The sequence below is a fragment of the Lucilia sericata genome, unplaced genomic scaffold, assembly GCF_015586225.1.
Source record: "Lucilia sericata isolate MDLA Ls3-8-SP2 unplaced genomic scaffold, ASM1558622v1 Contig000751F_arrow, whole genome shotgun sequence".
In the NCBI taxonomy this organism is placed as follows: domain Eukaryota; kingdom Metazoa; phylum Arthropoda; class Insecta; order Diptera; family Calliphoridae; genus Lucilia; species Lucilia sericata.
The window spans coordinates 198,263-206,498 of NW_023994748.1; the positions used below are offsets into that span (position 1 = coordinate 198,263).

Sequence of the window (8,236 nt, forward strand, 5' to 3'; positions counted from 1 at the left end):
GGTCTATAGACACGACTGTAGACTGTTCTATAGTCGAGACTATTCAAGACTATAAACTGGTCTATTGTCAAGACTATAGACTAATATATTGTCGAGACTATAGACTGGTCTATTGTCAAGACTGGTCTATAGTCAAGGATACAGATAAATCAATAGTCAAGGCTCAAGACAAGTCTACAGTTATGGCTATAGACTGGTCTATAGTCAAGACTATAGAGCGGCCTATAGTCCAGACTATAGAGTGGTCTATAGTCTAGGCTATAGACTGGTCTATAGTCAAGGCAATAGACTGGTCTATAGTCAAGGTAATAGACTATAATCAATCTTGGTCTATAATCAATGCTATGGACAGGTCTGAAATCAATACTAGGCTGGACTGGTCAATAGTCAATACGATGAACTCGTCTATATTCAAGACTATAGACTGGTCTATAGTAAAGTCTATAGACTGATCTATAGACAAGTCTATAGTAAAGACTATGGACTGGTGTACAGTAAAGGCCACAGACTGGTCTATAGTCAAGACTATAGACTGGTCTATAACAAAACTATAGACTGGTCTATAGTCAAGAATATAGACTGGTCTATATTCAAGACTATAGACTGCTCTATAGTAAAGACTATAGACTGGTCAATAGTCGAGACCATAGACTAGTCCATAGCAAAGACTATAGAATAGCCTATGGTCAAGACTATAGACTGAAATATAGTCAGTCTTTAGACTGGTCTATAGTCAAGACTATAGACTGGTCTATAGTCAAGAATATAGACTGGTCAGAAGACTTTAGACCAGTCTAAATATTCAAGACTTTAGACTGGTTTATAGTCAAGACTATAGATTGGTCTATAGTAAAGACTGTAGACTGGTCTATAGTCAAGACTATAGACTGGAATATAAACAAGACTATAGACTGGTCTATAGTCAAGACTATAGACTGGAATATAGACAAGACTATAGACTGGTCTATAGACTGGTCTATAGACACGACTGTAAACTGGTCAATAGTCAAGACTATAGACGGTTTTATATTCAAGACTATAGACTGGTCTATAGTCAAGTCTATAGACTGATCTATAGACAAGTCTATAGACTAGTCTATAGTAAAGACTATAGTCTGGTGTACAGTAAAGACCACAGACTGGTCTATAGTCAAGACTATAGACTGGTCTATAAACAAACTATAGACTGGCCTATAGTCAAGACTATAGACTGGCCTATAGTCCAAGACTATAGACTGGCCTATAGTCAAGACTATAGACTGGCCTATAGTCAAGACTATAGACTGGCCTGTAGACTGGTCTATAGTCAAGACTATAGACTGGTCCATAGTCAAGACTATAGACTGGTCTATAAACAAAACTATAGACTGGCCTATAGTCAAGACTATAGACTGGCCTGTAGTCAAGACCTATAGACTGGTCTATAGTCAAGACTATAGACTGGTCTATAGTCAAGACTATAGACTGGTCTATAGTCAAGATCAGTCTATACAGTCAAGACTTTAGACTGGTTTATAGTCAAGACTTTAGACTGGTTTATAGTCAAGACTATAGACTGGTCTATAGTGAAGAATATAGACTGGTCTATAGTCTAGACTATAGACTGGTCCTTGGTCAAGCCTAAAGGCTGGTCTTTAGTCGAGACGATAGAATGTATCCTTTATATTTTTGATTTTTCTTTAATATATGCTTTAAATATTTGCCATATTTAATTTTAATTTAATTTAATTTTTTAGCCTTGAGAAAAATGCAATTCCATACTTAAACCCACCACTACAAACAAACTTAATTATACAACTTAAATTAATTATGGACACATTCAATATTCTATTGACTTCAGCTACCAATAAACTACGCCTCATATTTTATCTAACAATGGATCTCGTCTTTTTATTAATGTTCTGCTGTTTTTGACAAATGGTCTAAATAAACGCAACAAAAAAATCTGTTTGTGGCATGAGTAATGATATACATACATACGTAGTACATATTGTTAAAAGTTTCTACAGAATTGTTTTGCCTGTATATGAATGTATTGTTCCCTTGTTGATATATTTTTCGCTATAATTCCAATCATTTATCTACGCTATGAAAATAAAATATTAACTAATTCCTTAATGAAATCGAAAAAAAAAAATGCTTGTTGATAATCATTTTAAGATAACAGCTCCAAAAACAATAGTAAAAAGTTAAAATTAATACAAATATGCATTAATGCAATTCTCTGGTGGCAAATCAAACAGAACAAATAGACAAACATATTGTTATTGTTTGTTGTTAAACAACAAGATAAATAATATTTAATTCACTTAGAGTAGGCATAGACATGCATTAGTAGTAGATAAACAAACGCCCCTGCAGGAGTGTAGTCTGCAGCCACATTTCCCCACGATTGCAAATGTACAAAGTAATCTCTAACTAACTAACTAACTAACTAACTAACTACTAACTAACTAACTAACTAACTAACTAACTAACTACTAACTACTAACTAACTAACTAACTAACTAACTAACTAACGAACTAACTAACTAACTAACTACTACTAACTAACTAACTAACTAACTACTAACTAACTAACTAACTAACTAACTAACTACTACTAACTAACTAATCTAACTAACTAACTAACTAACTAACTAACTAACTAACTAACTAACTACTAACTAACTAACTAACTACTAACTAACTAACTAACTAACTACTAACTAACTAACTAACTAACTAACAACTACTAACTACTAACTAACTAACTAACTACTAACTAACTAACTAACTAACTACTAACTAACTAACTACTAACTACTAACTACTAACTAACTACTAACTAACTAACTAACTAACTAACTAACTAACTAACTAACTAACTAACTAACTAACTACTACTAACTAACTAACTAACTAACTAACTACTAACTAACTAACTACTACTAACTAACTAACTAACTAACTAACTAACTAACTAACTACTAACTAACTAACTAACTAACTAACTACTAACTAACTAACTAACTAACTAACTACTAACTAACTACTAACTAACTAACTAACTAACTAACTAACTAACTAACTAACTAACTAACTAACTAACTAACTAACTAACTAACTACTAACTAACTAACTAACTAACTAACTAACTAACTAACTAACTAACTAACTAACTAACTAACTAACTAACTAACTAACTAACTAACTAACTAACTAACTAACTAACTAACTAACTACTAACTAACTAACTAACTAACTACTAACTAACTAACTAACTAACTAACTAACTAACTAACTAACTACTAACTAACTAACTAACTAACTAACTAACTACTAACTAACTAACTACTAACTACTAACTAACTAACTAACTAACTAACTAACTAACTAACTAACTAACTAACTAACTAACTAACTAACTAACTACTAACTAACTAACTAACTAACTAACTAACTAACTAACTAACTAACTAACTAACTAACTAACTAACTAACTAACTAACTAACTAACTAACTAACTAACTACTAACTAACTAACTAACTAACTAACTAACTAACTAACTAACTAACTAACTAACTAACTAACTACTAACTAACTAACTAACTAACTAACTAACTAACTAACTAACTAACTAACTAACTAACTAACTAACTAACTAACTAACTAACTAACTAACTAACTAACTAACTAACTAACTACTAACTAACTAACTAACTAACTAACTAACTAACTAACTAACTAACTAACTAACTAACTAACTACTAACTAACTAAATAACTAACTAACTAACTAACTACTAACTACTACTACTAACTAACTAACTAACTAACTAACTAACTAACTAACTAACTAACTACTAACTACTAACTAACACTAACTACTAAACTAACTACTAACTAACTAACTAACTAACTAACTAACTAACTAACTAACTAACTAACTAACTAACTAACTAACTACTAACTAACTAACTAACTAACTAACTACTAACTACTAACTAACTAACTACTAACTAACTAACTACCTAACTACTAACTAACTAACTAACTAACTACTAACTAACTAACTAACTAACTAACTAACTAACTAACTAACTAACTAACTAACTAACTAACTAACTACTAACTACTAACTAACTAACTAACGACTAACTAACTAACTAACTAACTACGAACTAACTAACTAACTAACTAATACTAACTAACTGAACTAACTAACTAACTAACTAACTACTAACTAACTAACTAACTAACTAACTAACTAACTAACTAACTACTAACTAACTAACTAACTACTAACTAACTAACTAACTAACTAACTAACTAACTAACTAACTAACTAACTAACTAACTAACTAACTAACTAACTAACTAACTACTAACTAACTAACTAACTAACTAACTAACTAACTAACTAACTAACTAACTAACTAACTAACTAACTAACTAACTAACTAACTAACTAACTAACTACTAACTAACTAACTAACTAACTAACTAACTACTAACTAACCTAACAACTAACTAACTAACTAACTAACTAACTAACTAACTAACTAACTAACTAACTAACTAACTAACTAACTAACTAACTAACTAACTAACTAACTAACTAACTAACTAACTAACTAACTAACTAACTAACTAACTAACTAACTAACTAACTAACTAACTAACTACTAACTAACTAACTAACTAACTAACTAACTAACTAACTAACTAAACTAACTAACTAACTAACTAACTAACTAACTAACTAACTAACTAACTAACTAACTAACTAACTAACTAACTAACTAACTAACTACTACTAACTACTAACTAACTAACTAACTACTAACTAACTAACTAACTAACTAACTAACTAACTAACTAACTAACTAACTAACTAACTAACTAACTAACTAACTAACTAACTACTACTACTAACTAACTACTAACTACCTAACTAACTACTACTAACTAACTAACTTAACTAACATACTAACTACTACTACTAACTAACTAACTAACTAACTAACTAACTGACTACTAACTACTAACTAACTCACTCACTCACTACACTCACTCACTAACTAACTAACTAACTACTGATGCATTGACTTCTGCTACACCGTTGGGTAAAGACAAGCATCATTACAATAATGGTTAAAGTGGGAACGAAAAATTTTTGTACCATTAGTGTTAGTACTTGTCGAAAAAATTTTAAAATTTATTCAATTTTAAATATTTAAAAACTTTATATTTATATAATTTCTTTTTCTTTATACCCCAAAATGTCCACTTACTTTTGGCTCAAACTGTTTCATTTATATTTACTACATACAAACATATTTCATTTGCTTATAAGCGCGTAGTGGGGGCCTCTAGAGATGGGTAGAATTAAGTAATGAAAATTAAGTGAATTGAGTTTTTTATGTATTTTTCTTCCTATTCTTTCGCTATTTTGGATTTTGATTTATAAATAATGATAAGAATCTACTTACTTGTTCATACAACACAACATCCATGAAACATATGTATGTTTTTTTTTATTTGCTGAAAACATAGAAAAATAAATTAATTTATTAATGTGATGGTTTGAAGGGTCCAGAGGAATAAAATATATGAAAATAAAATTGCTTAAAATATTAAAGGAAATAAACTTTTTGGATGATTTATTATACTAGCTTGAACATATTTGTATAACTTTAAGAGAAGAATATATCAGTGAGGGAATAATATATCAGTGAGGGAACTTTCGTTAAAGTGCTGATGAAGACTTTCGAAAAGTAAAGCAAACATGTCCTAGTAACATTGAAAACTTCACAAGTTACCAATATACTAAGACGTTAGCATCCTTAACATCTTAGAATAAAATGAGGACGTTTATCGCTACTCTTGGTATCCCTTCAGTTGTAATAACTTATTAAAATTTTTCTGTAAAATTAAACATAATGTTCAATTAAAATTATACTCACTACAACGTTTCGACATTTTTAAATATCATTTCAAACACAAAAACAAAATTACATTTTCCGCATATCAAATAAATATATTTATAACAAACAGATTGATAGATAGAAAGATAGACAGACAGATGGGCGGACAGACAGTTAGACACATAGACATAATAGAGCAAAAAAAAAAAAAACTAAAACAAAATCTCTGTTATATGCTTTTATTGTATACACTGCTAGCCATTGGCATTCATCAATAATCATGTTTAAATAATAATATTACAGCAAAACCCCAAACCAGAAAACTAGAAAACACTTTGCAAGACAAACAAATACTAAATTGTAAATATATTAGAAGCCAACACAATGATAATAATAACAATAACATCATGGCAGCAACAACAAAGAGGAAAAACTGAAAAAAAGAACACAATATCCGACACCACCAATAACAACAATGTCAATCAAATGAAGTTGAATGTACAGAAACGAAAAAAATAGACAGATTTTGTGATTTCCAGGAACATATACTTATTTTGGCCAAAAATTACATACAAAAAGTTCAAATCAAATATTTTGTATGTGCTCTTTTTGGTAACCACAATTAACCCATTGGGGGAGGGGTGGTATGGTGCCACTTAATGATATACATAAATTTAATTTAAAAAAATTAACTAACTAACTATTGTAATCATGTTTAATATCAACTTCGATGGACCCATGATTCATTCACAAGACTATATAGACTAGACTATAGACTAGACTATAGACTAGACTATATACTAGACTATAGACTAGACTGTAGACTAGACTATTAACTAGACTATGGACTAGACCATATACTAGACTATAGACTAGACTATACAGTAGACTATAGACTAGACTATAGACTAGACTATAGACTAGGCTATAGACTAAACTATAGACTAGACAATAGACTAGACTAGACTACACTAGACTAGACCAGACTATGGACTAGACTATAGACTAGACTATAGACTAGACTATAGACTAGACTATAGACTAGACTATAGACTAGACTATAGACTAGACTATAGACTAGACTATGACTAGACTATAGACTAGACTATAGACTAGACTATAGACTAGACTATAGACTAGACTATAGACTAGACTATAGACTAGACTATAGACTAGACTATAGACTAGACTATAGACTAGACTATAGACTAGACTATAGACTAGACTATAGACTAGACTAGACTACTATAGACTAGACTATAGACTAGACTATAGACTAGACTATAGACTAGACTATAGACTAGACTATAGACTAGACTATAGACTAGACTATAGACTAGACTATAGACTAGACTATAGACTAGACTATAGACTAGACTATAGACTAGACTATAGACTAGACTATAGACTAGACTATAGACTAGACTATAGACTAGACTATAGTCTAGACTATAGACTAGACTATAGACTAGACTATAGACTAGACTATAGACTAGACTATAGACTAGACTATAGACTAGACTATAGACTAGACTATAGACTAGACTATAGACTATACTATAGACTAGACTATAGACTAGACTATAGACTAGACTATAGACTAGACTATAGACTAGACTATAGACTAGGCAATAGACTAGACTATAGACTAGACTATAGACTAGACCATAGACTAGACAATAGACTAGACCATAGACTAGACAATAGACTAGACAATAGACTAGACTATAGACTAGACTAGACTAGACTATAGACTAGACTATAGACTAGACTATAGACTAGACTATAGACTAGACTATAGACTAGACTATAGACTAGACTATAGACTAGACTATAGACTAGACTATAGACTAGACTATAGACTAGACTATAGACTAGACTATAGACTAGACTATAGACTAGACTATAGACTAGACTATAGACTAGACTATAGACTAGACTATAGACTAGACTATAGACTAGACTATAGACTAGACTATAGACTAGACTATAGACTAGACTATAGCTAGACTATAGACTATACTATAGACTAGACTATAGACTAGACTATAGACTAGACTATAGACTAGACTATAGACTAGACTATAGACTAGACTATATACTAGACTATAGACTAGACTATATACTAGACTATAGACTAGACTATAGACTAGACTATAGACTAGACTATAGACAAGACTATAGACTAGACTATAGACTAGACTATAGACTAGACTATAGACTAGACTATAGACTAGACTATAGACTAGACTATAGACTAGACTATAGACTAGACTAAAGACTAGACTATAGACTACACTATAGACTAGACTATAGACTAGACTATA

At 30.3% G+C, this 8,236-nt stretch overlaps 1 protein-coding gene across 1 annotated transcript in view; it reads right to left on the reverse strand.

Annotated features, from left to right (window-relative positions):
• The window catches only part of LOC119607804 (neuropeptide Y receptor type 2), a 65,529-nt gene extending 60,002 nt beyond the window's left edge, over nucleotides 1–5,527 (reverse strand). The window contains exon 1 of the mRNA XM_037961909.1: nucleotides 5,475–5,527. The gene's annotated coding sequence lies outside the window, so the exon portion shown is untranslated. The remainder of the gene's footprint in view (nucleotides 1–5,474) is intronic.
• Nucleotides 5,528–8,236: the final 2,709 nt, after the last annotated feature.